The 18,899-nt window shown below is 40.1% G+C and overlaps 1 protein-coding gene across 1 annotated transcript in view; it reads right to left on the bottom strand.

Moving 5' to 3' along the window:
- The window catches only part of MSTO1 (misato mitochondrial distribution and morphology regulator 1), a 187,857-nt gene that overhangs the window by 1,053 nt on the left and 167,905 nt on the right, over positions 1-18,899 (bottom strand). The window lies entirely within an intron of this gene.

The following is an 18,899-nucleotide window of genomic DNA, read 5'->3' on the forward strand; positions in this document are numbered from 1 at the left end:
ACCTCTTTTTAGCTCTTTCCCATTTATGCTAATAGATAATTAAATAAAATAAAAAGGGGGATACAAATATTGTGGAATTAGTACAATTATTTTAGAGTGAAAATGTGAAACAGACCAACCCAATTGTTTGAAGCAACAACCAAAAGAACTGGTGATCAGAGAAAAGAAAATTTATGCTTACCTGATAAATTTGTTTCTTTTTAGACACGATGAGTCCACGGATCATCTTCATTACTTATGGGATATTCACCTCCTGGTCAGCAGGAGGAGGCAAAGAGCGCCATAGCAGAGCTGTTAAATAGCTCCTTCCTTCCCTCCCACTCCAGTCATTCGACCGAAGTTAGGAAGAGAAAGGAAAAGCCAAGGTGCAGTGGTGTCTGAAGTTTATAATAATTAACAACCTGTCTAAAAGAACAGGGCGGGCCGTGGACTCATTGTGTCTAAAAAGAAACAAATTTATCAGGTAAGCATAAATTTTCTTTTCTTTTTAAAGACACAATGAGTCCACAGATCATCTTCATTACTTATGGGTTACAATACCCAAGCTAGAGTACACAGATGATACGGGAGGGACAAGACAGGGAACCTAAACGGAAGGCACCACTGCTTGAAGAACCTTTCTCCCAAAAGCGGCCTCAGCCGAAGTATCAAATTTATAGAATTTTGAAAAAGTGTTCATTTTTGAATGCCCATGAAGAAACAACAGCCCTAGTGGAATGAGCCGTAACTCTCTCAGGAGGCTGCTGACCCTTACGTTTTTCCAGAGAAAATTACAAACAAGGAAGAGGACTGGCGAAAGTCCTTGTAAGTAAAATTTTAAAGCACGGACCACGTCCAAATTGTGCAGAAGATGTTCTTTCTGAGAAGAAGGATTAGGACACAAGGAAGGAACAACAATCTCCTGATTAATGTTCCTATCTGAAACAACCTTAGGAAGAAAACCTAGTTTAGTACGTAAAACTACCTTATCTGAATGGAAAATAAGGTAAGGAGAAGTGTATTGCAATGCCGAGAGCTCAGATACTCTACGAGCTGAAGAAATAAAACTTTCCAAGATAACAACTTAATATCTAAGGAATGCATAGGCTCAAACGGAGCCCCTTGAAGAACTTTGAGAACTAAATTAAGACTCCAAGGAGGAGTAACTGGTTTAAACACAAGAAGCGCAAACGGAGGAAATAGGTATGCAAGGCTGAAGGACCAAGGAACCGCCAGAGCATCTATCAGTTCTGCCTGGGGATCCCTGGACCTCGACCCGTATCTCGGGAGCTTGGCATTCTGACAAGACGTCATGAGATCTATCTCCGGCCGACCCCATTTGAGAATCAGGTTGGAGAACACTTCCGGATGGAGTTTCCACTCTCCCGGATGAAAAGTCTGCCTGCTCAGAAAATCCGCCTCCCAGTTGTCCACCCCTGGGATGTGGATCGCCAACAGATAGCAAGAATGGGCCTCCACCCACCGGATTATCTTGGCTACCTTGGTCATCGCTAAGGAACTCCTCATTCCTCCCTGATGATTGATGTAAGCCACAGAAGTTATGTTGTCTAACTGGAATCTGATAAACTGGGCCGAGGCTAACTGAGACCAGGCCAGAAGAGCATTGAAGATCGCTCTTAGTTCCAGGATGTTTATAGGAAGAACAGTCTCCGCCTGAGACCACACTCCCTGAGCCTTTAGGGAACCCCAGACAGCTCCCCACCCTAGAAGACTGGCGTCTGTTCTCACAATCACCCAAGACGGTCTGCAAAAGCAGGTTCCCTGGGAAAGATGATCCAGAGACAACCACCATTGAAGTGAGCCCCTCGTCTCCTGTTCCAGGGTTATTCGAGGAGACAAGTCTGCATAATCTCCATTCCACTGCCTTAACATGTTTAACTGCAGAGGTCTGAGGTGGAACAGAGCAAACGGTATGATGTCCATTGCCGCCACCATCAGTCCGATTACTTCCATGCACTTTCTGACTTCTGTCAGAAAAATCCTCATAGATATAGAATCGATTATAGTTCCCAACAAAGTCACCCTTGTATTCTGGATTAAGGAACTCTTTCCCAGATTTACCTTCCACCCGTGAGTTCTCAGGAAGGATAGTACCACGTCAGTGTGAGATTTTGCTTGTTGAAAAGATGGTGCCTGGATTAGAACACCACCGCAATGCCTCGTGGCCTTAGAACCGCCAGTAGAGACCCCAGAACCTTTGAGAAAATTCTGGGGGCCGTGGCCAGCCCGAAAGGAAGAGCCACGAACTGGAAGTGTTTGTCTAGAAAAGCAAACCTCAGGAACCTGTGATGATCTCTGTGGATAGGAACATGTAGATAAGCATCCTTTAAATCCACTATCGTCATAAATTGACCCTCAATCAATGGAAAAATGGTACAAATAGTTTTCATCTTGAATGATGGAACTCTGAGAAATTTGTTTAGACTCTTGAGGTCTAAGATAGGTCTTAAGGTTCCCTCCTTTTTGGGAACCACAAACAGATTTGAATAAAAACCCTGCCCCTGTTCCTGTACTGGAACGGGAACAATCACTCCTAGGGAGGAGAGGTCTCTTACACAATGTAAGAACGCCTCTTTTTTTTATCTGGTCTGCAGATAATCTTGAAAGAAGAAACCTTCCTCTGGTAGGAAAATTTTTGAACTCCAGTTTGTATCCATGAGGCACTATTTCTACTGCCCAGGGATCCTAAACGTCCCGAACCCAAGCCTGAACAAAGAAGGAAAGTCTGCCCCCTACCAGATCCGGTCCCGGATCGGGGGCATGCCCTTCATGCTGTTTTGGATTCAACAGCAGGCTTCTTGGATTGTTTACCCTTGTTCCAAGACTGGTTGGGTCTCCAAGTAGGTTTAGATTGTTCCGGTTTGGAGGAGGAAGAGAGAGAATTTACCTTGAAATTTCGAAAGGAACGAAAATTACTTTGTTGTCCTTTTTGTTTGTTTCTCTTATCCTGAGGAAGGAGATGACCCTTACCTCCCGTGATATCAGAGATAATTTCCGTCAGGCCAGGTCCAAACAAGGTCTTCCCCTTGTAAAGAATCGCTAGAAGCTTAGACTTGGATGACACGTCCACAGACCAAGGTTTTAACCATAAAGCTCTGCAGGCTAGGATAGACCCCAAACTTTTAGCTGCCAATTTAGTAATATGCAGAGAAGCGTCCGTAATAAAAGCATTAGCTAACTTCAGAGCTTTAATCCTATCTTGGATCTCCTTTAAGGAAGTCTCAGTCCTGAGAGACACAGAGCATCAAACCAATACACTGCCGCACTAGTGACAGTAGCAATGCACGCAGCTGGCTGCAATAGCAGACCTCCGTGAACATAAATCTTTTTAAGTAGACCTTCTAACTTCTTGTCCATGGGATCTTTAAAAGCACAACTATCCTCAATGGGAATAGTAGTTCGCTTGGCTAAGGTGGAAATAGCCCCTTCCACTTTAGGAACCGTTTGCCAAGCCTCCCTGATAGAGTCAGCTATAGGAAACATCTTTTTGAAAATAGGAGAGGGAGAGAAGGGAATACCTGGTCTCTCCCATTCCTTAGAAACAATCTCCGAAGATCGCTTTGGCACTGGAAAAAACATAATTTATGCTTACCTGATAAATTTATTTCTCTTGTAGTGTAGTCAGTCCACGGGTCATCCATTACTTATGGGATATATTCTCCTTCCCAACAGGAAGTTGCAAGAGGATCACCCAAGCAGAGCTGCTATATAGCTCCTCCCCTCACATGTCATATCCAGTCATTCGACCGAAACAAGACGAGAAAGGAGAAACTATAGGGTGCAGTGGTGACTGGAGTTTTAATTAAAATTTAGAACTGCCTTAAAAAGACAGGGCGGGCCGTGGACTGACTACACTACAAGAGAAATAAATTTATCAGGTAAGCATAAATTATGTTTTCTCTTGTTAAGTGTAGTCAGTCCACGGGTCATCCATTACTTATGGGATACCAATACCAAAGCTAAAGTACACGGATGATGGGAGGGGCAAGGCAGGAACACTTAAACAGAAGGAACCACTGCCTGTAGAACCTTTCTCCCAAAAACAGCCTCCGAAGAAGCAAAAGTGTCAAATTTGTAAAATTTTGAAAAAGTGTGAAGCGAAGACCAAGTTGCAGCCTTGCAAATCTGTTCAACAGAGGCCTCATTCTTAAAGGCCCAGGTGGAAGCCACAGCTCTAGTGGAATGGGCTGTAATTCTTTCAGGGGGCTGCTGTCCAGCAGTCTCATAGGCTAAACGTATTATGCTACGGAGCCAAAAAGAGAGAGAGGTGGCCGAAGCCTTTTGGCCTCTCCTCTGTCCAGAATAAACGACAGAGAAGTTTGCCGAAAATCTTTAGTTGCCTGTAAATAGAACTTCAGGGCACGGACTACGTCCAGATTATGCAAAAGACGTTCCTTCTTTGAAGAAGGATTAGGACATAATGATGGAACAACAATCTCTTGATTGATATTCCTGTTAGAAACTACCTTAGGTAAAAACCCAGGTTTAGTACGCAGAACTACCTTGTCTGAATGAAAAATCAGATAAGGAGAATCACAATGTAAGGCAGATAACTCAGAGACTCTTCGAGCCGAGGAAATAGCCATCAAAAACAGAACTTTCCAAGATAACAGCTTAATATCAATGGAATGAAGGGGTTCAAACGGAACACCTTGAAGAACTTTAAGAACTAAGTTTAAGCTCCACGGCGGAGCAACAGTTTTAAACACAGGCTTAATCCTAGCTAAAGCGTGACAAAAAGCCTGAACGTCTGGAACTTCTGCCAGACGTTTGTGTAAAAGAATAGACAGAGCAGAAATCTGTCCCTTTAAGGAATTAGCAGATAAACCCTTTTCTAAACCCTCTTGTAGAAAAGACAATATCCTAGGAATCCTGACCTTACTCCATGAGTAACTCTTGGATTCACACCAATATAAATATTTACGCCATATCTTATGGTAAATTTTTCTGGTAACAGGTTTCCGAGCCTGTATTAATGTATCAATAACCGACTCCGAGAAACCACGCTTTGATAGAATCAAGCGTTCAATCTCCATGCAGTCAGCCTCAGAGAAATTAGATTTGGATGGTTGAAAGGACCCTGAATTAGAAGGTCCTGCCTCAGAGGCAGAGACCATGGAGGACAGGATGACATGTCCACTAGGTCTGCATACCAGGTCCTGCGTGGCCACGCAGGCGCTATCAGAATCACCGATGCTCTCTCCTGTTTGATCCTGGCAATCAATCGAGGCAGCAACGGAAACGGAGGAAACACATAAGCCATCTTGAAAACCCAAGGGGCTGCTAGAGCATCTACCAGCACCGCTCCCGGGTCCCTGGATCTGGATCCGTAACAAGGAAGCTTGGCGTTCTGGCGAGACGCCATGAGATCCAGTTCTGGTCTGCCCCAACGATGAATCAGTTGAGCAAAGACCTCCGGATGAAGTTCCCACTCCCCCGGATGAAAAGTCTGGCGACTTAGAAAGTCCACCTCCCAGTTCTCCACGCCTGGGATGTGGATCGCTGACAGGTGGCAAGAGTGAGACTCTGCCCAGCGAATTATCTTGGAGACTTCTAACATCGCTAGGGAACTCCTGGTTCCCCCTTGATGGTTGATGTAAGCCACAGTCGTGATGTTGTCCGACTGAAATCTGATGAACCTCAGTGTTGCTAACTGAGGCCAAGCTAGAAGAGCATTGAATATTGCTCTTAATTCCAGAATATTTATTGGGAGGAGTTTCTCCTCCTGAGTCCACGATCCCTGAGCCTTCAGGGCGTTCCAGACTGCGCCCCAGCCTAGCAGGCTGGCATCTGTTGTTACAATCGTCCAATCTGGCCTGCGAAAAGTCATTCCTTTGGACAGATGAACCCGAGACAACCACCAGAGAAGAGAATCTCTGGCCTCCTGGTCCAGAGTCAGTAGAGGGGACAGATCTGAATAATCCCCATTCCACTGATTTAGCATGCATAATTGCAGCGGTCTGAGATGCAGGCGCGCAAATGGCACTATGTCCATAGCCGCGACCATTAAGCCAATCACTTCCATGCACTGAGCTACTGATGGCCTTGGAATGGAATGAAGGACACGGCAAGCATTTAGAATCTTTGATAACCTGGACTCCGTCAGGTAAATCTTCATCTCTACAGAATCTATCAGAGTCCCTAGAAAAGGAACCCTTGTGAGTGGTAACAGAGAAATCTTTTCCAAGTTCACTTTCCACCCATGCGACCTCAGAAATGCAAGAACTATCTCTGTATGAGACTTCACATTTTTAATACTCGACGCTTGTATCAGAATGTCGTCTCGGTACGGAGCCACCGCTATGCCTCGCGGTCTTAGTACCGCCAGAAGTGAGCACAGAACCTTTTTAAAAATTCTCGGGGCCGTAGCTAACCCAAAGGGAAGAGCTACAAACTGGTAATGCCTGTCTAGAAAGGCAAACCTCAGGTACCGATAATGATCCTTGTGAATCGGTATGTGAAGGTAGGCATCCTTTAAGTCCACTGTGGTCATATACTGACCCTCTTGGATCATGGGTAGGATGGTTCGAATAGTTTCCATTTTGAACGATGGAACTCTTAGGAACTTGTTTAAGATCTTTAAGTCCAAGATTGGTCTGAAGGTCCCCTCTTTTTTGGGAACCACGAACAGATTTGAGTAAAACCCTTGCCCTTGTTTCATTCGCGGAACTGGGTGGATCACTCCCATTACTAAGAGGTCTTGCACACATTGTAGAAATGCCTCTTTCTTTATTAGGTTCGTTGATAACCTTGACAGATGAAATCTCCCTTGTGGAGGAGAAGCTTTGAAGTCCAGAAGGTATCCCTGAGATATGATCTCCAACGTCCAGGGATCCTGGACATCTCTTGCCCAAGCCTGGGCGAAGAGAGAGTCTGCCCCCCACTAGATCCGTTTCCGGATAGGGGGCCCTTCCTTCATGCTGTCTTAGGGGCAGAAGTAGGCTTTCCGGCCTGCTTGCCCTTGTTCCAGGATTGGTTGCTTTTCCAACCCTGTCTGTAACGAGCAGCAGTTCCTTCCTGTTTTGGAGCGGAGGAAGTTGATGCTGCTCCTGCCTTGAAATTACGAAATGCACGAAAATTAGACTGTTTGGCCTTTGGTTTGGCCCTATCCTGAGGAAGGGAGTGACCCTTACCTCCCGTAATGTCAGCAATAATTTCTTTCAAACCGGGCCCGAATAAGGTTTGCCCTTTGAAAGGAATATTAAGCAATTTAGATTTAGAAGTCACATCTGCTGACCAGGATTTAAGCCATAGCGCTCTGCGCACCTGGATGGCAAAACCGGAGTTCTTAGCCGTTAGTTTGGTTAAGTGCACAACGGCGTCCGAAACAAATGCATTAGCTAGCTTAAGGGCTTTAAGCTTGTTCATGATCTCATCCAATGGTGCTGTGCGAATGGCCTCCTCTAGAGACTCAAACCAGAAAGCCGCCGCAGCAGTGACGGGCGCAATGCATGCAAGGGGCTGTAATATAAAACCTTGTTGAACAAACATTTTCTTAAGGTAACCTAATTTTTTATCCATTGGATCTGAGAAAGCACAACTATCCTCCACCGGGATAGTGGTGCGTTTAGCTAAAGTAGAAACTGCTCCCTCCACCTTAGGGACCGTCTGCCATAAGTCTCGTGTGGTAGCGTCTATTGGGAACATTTTTCTAAATATCGGAGGAGGGGAAAAGGGCTCACCGGGTCTATCCCACTCCTTGCTAATAATCTCTGTAAGCCTTTTAGGTATAGGAAAAACGTCAGTACACACCGGCACCGCATAGTATTTATCCAGCCTACATAACTTCTCTGGGATCGCGACCGTGTCACAATCATTCAGAGCCGCTAACACCTCCCCTAGCAATACGCGGAGGTTCTCAAGCTTAGATTTAAAATTTCTGAATCCGGTCTCCCTGGATCAGATCCGTCACCCACAGAATGAAGCTCTCCGTCCTCATGTTCTGCAAATTGTGACGCAGTATCGGACATGGCTCTCGTGTCATCAGCGCGCTCTGTCCTTAACCCAGAGCTATCGCGCTTGCCTCTTAACTCAGGCAAATTAGATAATACTTGTTTTATAACATTAGCCATATCTTGTAAAGTGATTTGTAAGGGCCTTGATGTACTTGGCGCCACAACATCACGCACCTCCTGAGCGGGAGGCGCAGGTACTGACACGTGAGGAGAGTTAGGCGGCATAACTTCCCCCTCGATGTCTGGTGATAATTTCTTTACCGGTAAAGACAGACCTTTATTTAAAGTAATATCAATACAATTGGTACACATATATCTAATGGGCTCCACATTGGCTTTTAAACATAATGAACAAGCAGATTCATCTGTATCAGACATGTTTAAACAGACTAGCAATGAGACTAGCAAGCTTGGAAATTACTTTCAGAAAATTTTCCAGCAATGTAAAAAAACGCTGCTGCGCTTTTAAAACACAAAAAGACAATTATAGTTGAAATAACAATGAACAAATTCAGTTATAGCAACCAAATTTTACATTAAATGTATGAAATCAGCAGAGGATTGCACCCACTAGTAAAGGATGATTAACCCCTTAATACCCAAAAACGGATAAACAAATTAACAGTTAACGTTTTTATCACAGTCAAAACACACTGTCACAGGTCTGCTGTGACTGATTACCTCCCTCAAATAAAAGTTTTGAAGACCCCTGAGCTCTCCGGAGACGTCCTGGATCAAGGAGGAAGAAACAGGAAGACTATGATTGAATTTTAACTGCGCAACAAGGCGCCAACAAAAAGCCCCTCCCAGTCATATTACACAGTGGGAGACCAGCTATAACTGTTTCTATGCAGAAATATACGTTAGCCATGTGGAAAAAATCATGCCCAAAGAGATTAATCACCAAGTACCTCACAAAACGATTAACATGTCAGTAAACGTTTTTAAAAAACAACATTTCATATGTTGTGTAAAGTTATCACTAAGCCTGCTACCAGTCGCTTCTACTGCAGTTAAGGCTCATACATTATTACAGTATTACCAGTATTTTTTCAGTCAAATTCTATTCCCTAGAAAATAACTCTACTGTGTATACATTTACCAGCCTGATACCAGTCGCTACTACTGCATTTTAGGCTGTACTTACATCATATGGGTATCAGCAGTGTTTTCTTAGTCAATTCCATTCCTAGAAAATATTTTACTGCACATACCTCATTTGCAGGGGACCCCGCATGCTATTCCCTTTTCTGAAGTTACCCCACTCCTCAGAATGTGCGAGAACAGCCAGTGGATCTTAGTTACGTCTGCTAAGATCATAGAACACGCAGGCAGATTCTTCTTCCAATACTGCCTGAGAGAAAAAAACAGCACACTCCGGTGCCATTTAAAATAAACTTTTGATTGAAGAATAACTAAGTAAAAAACTCCTAACTCCTCTCACGACCTCCTTCTTTGTTGAGTGTTGCAAGAGAATGACTGGATATGACATGTGAGGGGAGGAGCTATATAGCAGCTCTTCTTGGGTGATCCTCTTGCAACTTCCTGTTGGGAAGGAGAATATATCCCATAAGTAATGGATGACCCGTGGACTGACTACACTTAACAAGAGAAAGAAGGAACTTCAAAATATCTGTCCAATTTACTCAACTTTGCAGGAGCGACCACTACTGTAGAATCGCAGTCTAAAGTAACCAAAAACCCTCCCTGAGTAACAGGCGGAGGTGTTCTAGTTTAAACCTGAAAGATACAACCTCTGAATCAGTCAAAGGCAATGAACTTTCTGAATCTGAAATTTCGCCTTCCTATAGAACCTCAATACCCTCCATCTCAGTTCCCTGGGAGGGTATATCTGAGATTGCCACCATTGCGTCAGAAACCTCACTGACTGCATGTTTGTCTTTCCTCTTACGTTTGCCTTGTAGCATTGAAAAAGCAGACAACGCATCAGAAATTGTGGAAGACATAAGCACAGCTATGTCTTTTAAAGTAACTCCAGCAGGCGCTAGAGCAGAAGTACAGGGCACTGCTTGTGCGGGCGTTAATGTTTGGGACGCTTGGGGAGAAAGCTGCGGCATACTCTGAATCTCGTGACTCCTGAGAAGCATCCGCTTTTGAAAAATTTTGTTCATGAAAAATCTTTTCCCTATAACTTAAGGCTCTCTCAATACATAAGGGAAAGAAAGGGATTGGTGGTTCCACATTGGCATCCAAACACACGGAGCAAGTAACATTTTGCACAGCTCCTATGTCCATACTGAAGCACAATAAAATGATAATGTAATAAAACTTGACTTTAACACAAAAAAAAATGTATTACAATAAAACGTTACTGTCCCTTTAAAATTTAAAAGGAAACTTACTTGCAAGAAGAAAAATGTATCCCCAAAATAAAAATTATAAGTTAAATTACTTCAACTCAAAAAAAAATGTGAATTATGTAAACTGTTACTGTGGTTTTAAATTTTAAAATGTTAACTATTTTACTGCATTATGCAAAAGAACAAATCCTCAGTTAAATAAAGTAAAATTCAGACCCCCTTATACCTCAGCAGCTCTGCTGTGGCGCCTACCTGCCAACCGGGCTCACTGCTATAATTTATGCGATCCGGATAATAAGGACTCTATAGCGCTAAAACCGCTTGCTCAAATTGTTCAAAAACCATGCGGTTCTAGTGCGACGCTGTTCAGATGTCCATGACACACCAGACAAGGCTGAATACTGCGCAGCTTAGAGGAAGCGCGCAAAACGATAGCCCTGTACATCGTGGGCGTTACTACACACACAACCCGACCGGCTTTACAGATAAATAAACCGTTATGAAAAATAAGCTTAGCTCCCAGCCCCAGTGCCTGTACATATGCTGTCCAAAAACCCTCCATACACAGAGAGCATACTGTCCCAACATAAAGAGCCCCATGTTTCTGAGCCTTATATGTTACCAGTATCTAATTAAAGTGCCTACTTTTCTCTTAGTCTTGTATCCTCCCAGAATAAAAAAAGTCAGCACTTACCTTCATTCTGTCCGACAGCAGGTTTAAGAGGTCCTCTCCCTCCCGTAGCCCTGTGGAAGATGATAAAGCCTGAGTTAAGTTTGCTTAGGCCATCAGGATTAGGGCAGCATAGATGTATGGGAGGCGCAGTGAGAATTATGTCCCACAAGTTCCCATTGCTCTAAAGCCAGCAAAAGTTCTACTGAAGAGACTGATATGGACTACGGCTACACCCTAGAACAAAGCAGCACAATTTTGCACTACTTTAAAAATAATAAACTCTTGATTGCAGAATCTTTTCTAACACCTAACTTTACCTCTTCCTAGCACTAACGTAGGCAAAGAGAATGACTGGGAGGGAAGGGAGGAGCTATTTAACAGCTCTGCTGTGGTGCTCTTTGCCGCCTCCTGCTGACCAGGAGGTGAATATCCCATAAGTAATGAAGATGATCCGTGGACTCATTGTGTCTTTAAAAAGAAAAATATTTTAGAATTTGTCTTATCCTGTGGGAAGATCATAGATCATTACTTTATTCTTCTAAGAAATTTACCTAACAGCTTTAGTTTTAGGAAATGCCACAGAAACCAAATATTTTGAGAAACTGCACAAGTATAAGCTAGTGAAAATTTCTAAAAATGCCTGTAGGTTAAAGCATAAATGTAGAAAATATAAAATTAAAACAGCAGATATTTTCTGGCTTGCCAGAATATGTGGATCAGATATTCTGTACTTAAAACAATGTTGTCAAATAATAAAGACAATGAAGGAGGGCCATGGATGGACTGAGAGAGTCCAACATTTGTGCAGAGATTCTTACAAGAGTACAAATTAGGGAACTGCAGCTATTTCTGATTTTGTTTTGTAATAATTTAGATAACATTTTCATTATGAGAAAAAAAATTCCACAAATTTTTAATTAATAATTGGACTTTTGTCCCCCCCCCCCCCCCAAATAATGAAAACTATTCTACTTATGCACTACACAGAATGCTTGGCTTTCTGCATTGATGGAGACTAAAAGTATCAATAATATAAAAAGCTCTTGTCGTACTGTCTGAAAGTACTTTGTTGTATTTTTTTCGTATTTTTTTCCTCCTCATTTATACTTACCTGATAAATTTAATTAATTTATTTCATGGTGGTAAGATCCCACGGTCCATTACTCCTGGGATTCAACTCCTGGCCATTAGAAGGAGACAAAGATTCCCAACGCTTCCAAGAGCACTTCATCCCTCCCACCTCTCTGGTATGCCAGTTTGACGTATAGCCAAGCAAGGCAAAGTAGGAAAGGACAGAGATGCAAACTAGGACTGCAACAAAAAAAAACCAATAATAATGGGTGGGTCTTATGAACTTCCACCAATATGAAAGAAATTAATTTATCAACTAAGCATACATTTTTGTTTTGTTTCATAAGGTGGTGAGAGTCCACAATCCATTGCTCCTGGAAATTAAATTAATACCCAAGGTGTGGAGTACACAAGTAATGTTGGGCAGGAAAAAAGTTTTGGGAAAAGGCAGGCACCTTATTTCCAGACACTGCTGCCTGGAGGACTTTCCTGCCAAAGGCCTCTTCAGAAGAATTAACGACAAACGTCGTACAGGGTACGTCATACAAAACTGGTCTTTAAAGACCAACGACGTGTCAGGAATTTCAAGCGACTGGAAGCAATCCTGATTGCTTACAGCCGCTTTCAAGGTATTGCTGTGATGCCTCAATATTTTATTTACGTTGATTATTTATTTTGTTCAATAGGCGCATCTAACATTGTATTGATCATTATATTTGTAATCCTGGCTTGGATTAGATTGCGACTCTAGCCTTAATATTAGTTAGGCACATAGGCTTTTTTAATATACAATTTGCTTATATTTCACTATATAAGAAATCACATTGGTGGTACATATTTTTGTTAGTGGAACACTTGCTCACAATGCAGAGTAAGGAACAAAGAGTCATGAGTCGCCAGACCTTGAGTAATTTTGATAATTCTATGGAATCATTGTCAGAATCTGACAATGAGTTATTAATGACACAACTATTTCATAAATTGGAAGATTCTCTCAAAAGAGAACAGACACTGGCGGGACATTGATACCCTTAAGAAGTATAGAAGTAGAGGACATATTCCTAGAGGCCTTAGAATTTTAAAACAATGCTCTTTCACACATGATGATGATTTGATATTCTCACAGAGTGCTCGTTGAAATTGATTGATTTGCTAATTCAATATAGAGAAACACTCTTGAGCACTACTGAGTTATAAATTGAAAATCGACAGACAGCCTTAGCTAAATTTTAACAGCATACAGATTATGTTAATAATAATAAAGAAGTATTGGAGAGAACTGACAATTTCCAAAAGAAGGTGATTAAAATAAAGGTAAAAAAAACTAGCTAGGGATGAGAGATTATCTGGAGGGGTGTGTATATAATATGCACAATAAGTCTACAAGAAGATGACAATCAGGCTGAGTATAATACACAGGTAAATGAGCAGCATAGCAACACAGATATTACAGCTAAGAATCATTGGGTGAAAGTAAATTATAAAAAAACCAAAGATAAAAGGAAAAAAATATAGTGAATAGAGGTTCACAAGCCCCTAATAATTATCAAAATAGACAGTTTAACTCTGGCTATGAAACATACTCTCTGAGTCCCTCTAGTTTGGCAATTCTTGGAGAGAAAAAGGACAAGATAATAGAGAATTACAATATCCCAAAAATAGAGTGAACAATTATACCCCTAGAATACACTCAAATGAAATGAGTTATGACTTTAGAAATAGAGATCAGATTCGATATGATCAAGATCAAAGGAGTATAAGAATAAAAACTATAAGAGCAGTTACTCCAACCATACACATTTCAACCAACAGACATATGACAATGTGAGTCTGGAACAAAATTTTGGTACACCCCAGGTTTTTCACATCAATCGAAATCAAAACAATTATACACCACACCTGAGACATGCACCCATTCGTTTAAAACAGTTAGAAAGGGCACCTATAAGAGAAGAGTATTTAACTCCTTCAAAAAAAAGAACATACGCAAACGTGGCAGCCGAGAGCGAGCCAAATCAACCAAAAGGAGAAACTTAAAGGGACACTGTAACCAAAATTTTTCTTTCGTGATTCAGATTGAGCATGAAATTTTAAGCAACTTTCTAATTTACTCCTATTTTCAATTTTTTTTTTTTCATTCTCTTGCTATCATTATTTGAAAAAGAAGGCATCTAAGCTTTTTTTTTTGTTTCAGTACTCTGGACAGCACTTTTTTATTGGTGGATGAATTTATCCACCAATCAGCAAGGACAACCCAGGTTGTTCACCAAAAATGGGCCGGCATCTAAACTTACATTCTTGCATTTCAAATAAAGATACCAAGAGAATGAAGAAAATTTGATAATAGGAGTAAATTAGAAAGTTGCTTAAAATGTCATGCTCAATCTGAATCACGAAAGAAAATTTTTGGTTACAGTGTCCCTTTAAGAGAATGAAGGAATGTATATTCAATCTTTCTAGTCATACCCTTACAAATTAAGAAATTTGTGTGTTAAATAGGTTTATCTTTTTGTCTATCAAACAATCATAATCTCTTTCAATTGTTTGTCGATTTAAATAGGTTTGTAAGAAAACTGTCACTACAGAGATACTTTAGCGACAAAAAATTATGTAATCCACGACAGATCGCTATTGTTACAGATACTATGGTTGAAAGACCGCACACTAAGATTATCTTCTTTGAACCTGATAGCTTATGTGATGCCCTTTTTGACGATTATGTGCATTCCAACTTCATGTTAAAATCTAACTTTAACCCTCCAGTCACTAGTCATAGCATCTAATTATTCCAAAATCTAGTATTTGAAGAGTTTGGCAATTTAAATGTGAATATAAAAAAATCCAATCTTAATACTTATGAATTAAAGGCATTATCTAGACTTTCTATGAAAAAAGAGCTGGTAATTAGGCAAGCTGATAAGGGAGGTGGGGTAGTATTTCAAGATCTGGATGATTATTTGAAAGAGGCCAACAGAATCCTTTTGGATTCAAATTATTATAAGAAGTTGACTTTTAACCCAACTAAACAATATCTTGCCAGTTTGAATAAGCTGGTGGATGCTGGCTTCTTGGAAGGTATTATCACGAAAAAAGAGAGAGACTATCTTATACCGAATACTCCAAACCTTGCATACTATTACCACCTCCCTAAAATCCATAAATCTATTGAACCCCCCCCTTCGGGGATAGGGAATTTAACATGCAATTTATCTGACTTGATACTATGTTGGAATGCAGAGGGATATGTCTCCACTAAAACGTATTTCAAAACAGTGGATAGTAATAATTATCTCAATTTTAAAAGCAATCATTACAAACCCTGGAAAAGAAACAATCCCTACAATCAATTTTGTAGAATCCGTAGGAACTGCACTGAAATAGCTACATATGACGAACAAGCTCAGATTTTGAGAGATAGATTTTTGGAGCGAGAAGAGAGGAGTTTATAGAAGAGAGCTATATCAAATCAAGAAATAAAGATAGGTCGGAATTTTTTTAAGGCACACAACACTAATACGAAAAGAGGAGAACTCACGAATAAAAGTAGTGAACATAAAAGTTTAAAGGGACAGTCTACACCAGAATTTTTATTGTTTTAAAAGATAGATAATCCCTTTATTACCCATTTCCCAGTTTTTCATAACCAACACAGTTATATTAATATACTTTTAACCTCTGATTATCTTGTATCTAAGCCTCTGCAAACTGCCCCTTTATTTCAGTTCTTTTGACAGACTTGCAGTTTAGCCAATCAGTGCCTGATCCCAGATAACTTCACGTGCACAAGCACAGTGTTATCTATATGAAATACATGAACTAACACCCTCTAGTGGTGAAAAACTGTTAAAATGCATTCTGAAAAGAGGTGGCCTTCAAGGTCTAAGAAATTAGCATATGAACCTCCTAGATTAAGCTTTCAACTAAGAATACCAAGAGAACAAAGCAAAATTGGTGATAAAAGTAAATTGGAAAATTGTTTAAAATTACATGCTCTATCTGAATCATGAAAGTTTATTTTGGCCTAGACTGTCCCTTTAAGGTTTATTACACAATACAACAATAATCATAATGAAATCAAGAATATACTTCAAAAATATTGGTTTATATTGAAAGGAGACCCTATACTCAAAGATCTTATAGAAGAGGTGCCTGAATGTATTTTTAGACGGGCCCCTACTCTAAAGAATATACTGGAACCAAGCAAGATGGTAATGAAGAAAATTACAACCATAATTCCAAATATAAATATAAATGAAAATAGCCCTATATTGGGTAAACAAGGATTTTATAAGTGTAGTAGACCCAATTGTGGTTTATGTGCTTATACAACGGGCAATAGGGTAAGCTTTATGTCATTTTCAACAAAAGAGGAATTTGAGATTAAGTCTTATTTTACGTGCGACTCTGCATTTGTAGTCTACCTACTGAATGCAAGTGTGGTATACAGGTAGGACCTCTAGACCCCTGAAAAAGAGATGGGGTGAACATCTCCGAAACCTTAGAAAAACATTAGTCAACCATAGTGTTCCTAGATATGGAAGTCGCTGCCATGGGGGCCAACCCAATATTTTTTGTATTTTCCTGATAGAGCATATTACTCCCAAATGGGGCAGAAATAGATTTATTCATTTGAGACAGAGAGAAACTTTCTGGATATGGAAAATGAAGACGATCAATCCCTTCGTCCTAAATGAACACATCGACATGGCAGCATTTAACTAAACATGAAAAATTAACAATCAGCAGCTCCTTGAAACACATAATATTTCACATGCAACATCCTCTATTGGGTGGATTTTTGTGGAGCCTCTTACAATACGTAAAATATTTCACACTTAATAGTACTAGATTTTAATAGATTTTTTGCAACTCACATATTTCGAAATAAGGTTTGTGAGCTTTAGATGTATAAAATCATACACCTTCTAGTTGGGAGAATATAGTTACAAATATACATTATATTTCGAAATAGGGTTTGTGAGTTTTAGATATTTAAGGTCATACACCTTCTAGTAGGGACAATTTAGTTACAATTATACTGCCCATTTTTGGGAGACTACAAAACCCTACTACCCTTACTATACACACTTGTCCTTCAATGGAGCCTGAGTTAGTTTCAGCTAGGCTATTGGGCATTACGGTCCCTTAAGCATAGGAAATATATTCATCTTTCTTTTGGGTAATCCAACATCTCACACAATCTTGATCTTCACTACAACACGTACACAGACATATTAATTGAGGGTTTCTATGTTATTTGTTTTAAGATCTGATAGGTTTGTTCATTTCCAATATTGTCTGTTAATATTTGATTTTAGATTCCCCGTATTAGGGGCTATTATATGGCCACTAGTTAGGTGATAGATAAAGCTTGTTTTTTTTACAGCAAACTATCATAGAGGTAGAGTACATAAGTGGCTATTTAGCACACAAGAGATAATAAATATAAAAAGTTTTTCCACAGGGGTGCTCTATACTGCATTTAAATAGGTGATAGTATAAGATATATATTATATATTTGGTTATTGATCATTTTGAGCTACTTAGTTGCAGTATATTGTCCTTTAATATTGACACTATAGTTTAAGAGAGGTGTGTGGGTTTTAACGCTGAGTGATTGTTTACCATGTATTGGCCTTGATGGATGTTTTTTAACATTTAGGCAATTGCATTCTGATCGCAAGTTGTTATAAGATCATTATGTTAGGATTTTTTAACAATGATGAACTATGTATTAATAAGTTAGATTATTTTCTTGTGTATACTGACAATAGGTGTATATATATATATATATATATATATATATATATATAAATATACACACAATCTAGTGATTGTCGCTTTTCGTTAACAAGACAGCATGATGTTTTGATTTAATTAGGTCTTCTTATTTTACACACAATATTAGTTTTTAACAATATATGTGTTAGCTATAAGGGCTGATATGCATTAGATGTTTTATTAAGTTTTAGTTTGTGCGTGATTTTACTTCGACACATGGGTTGTCGAGCTCCGGCTCTTAACTTTGACATTGCCGACAAGTTACACTGTGTACACATATTGTAACAATGTATATAATTATCTACAAATTGGATTAAAAAGGGTGCCTGTGTGATCTTACAATGACACCACTTTCCAATCACCCAATTAATATCGAGCATAGGGAATGTCGACTTCTCATTGGCTGTAGGTCAAATTGTGCGCATGCGCTTTCAATAGCAGTAGACGCTGAACAAGGAAGTCGTGATTTTAAGTTGTACACACCTGATGAAACGGTCATGATGACCAAGAAACGCGTTGTATGTTTTTGTACACTTTTAACAATAAAATGTTTGTATTGCTTTTAGACTTTTGGATCACAACTATATTTTAATAACTTTTCTGCATCTGGCTATCAACAATAGCTTACATAGCCTGTACTCAGCTCATAGAGCCATCCAGGTTGGACTCCGTACCGGACCAGTAGATGACAGAGCTCTTGCTGAACTGGATCTTTCCAACGATCGATATACTGCATAGCACTACCGAGAGGTTAGCTATCTGGACAACTACCAAAGGTCCAGCAGGCATTTGTGGCACTTCTTAAGTGTTTTATACTTTGTAAGTATAACTTGTACTGCGTGTTTGGAGACCTAGCATAACTGATTGTGCACTATTGTTGCACCTTCTTCTGTTCTACTTCTCTTAAGATACGAAATACTTGCATTGCTTTGATCTTCCATCACATTGGGTATAGCTGTACTCCATGTTAGTCTCTTCAGGATAACTGTGGTGGCTTTTAAGCAGTTGGGAACTTGTAAGGTGGGCCTTACTGCGTTTTCCTAACATTATGCTGCCTTGGTATAGAAAGCCTGAGTAAGCTTACTCTGTCTTTCTTTT

This window comes from Bombina bombina, chromosome 1, assembly GCF_027579735.1.
Source record: "Bombina bombina isolate aBomBom1 chromosome 1, aBomBom1.pri, whole genome shotgun sequence".
NCBI lineage: Eukaryota > Metazoa > Chordata > Amphibia > Anura > Bombinatoridae > Bombina > Bombina bombina.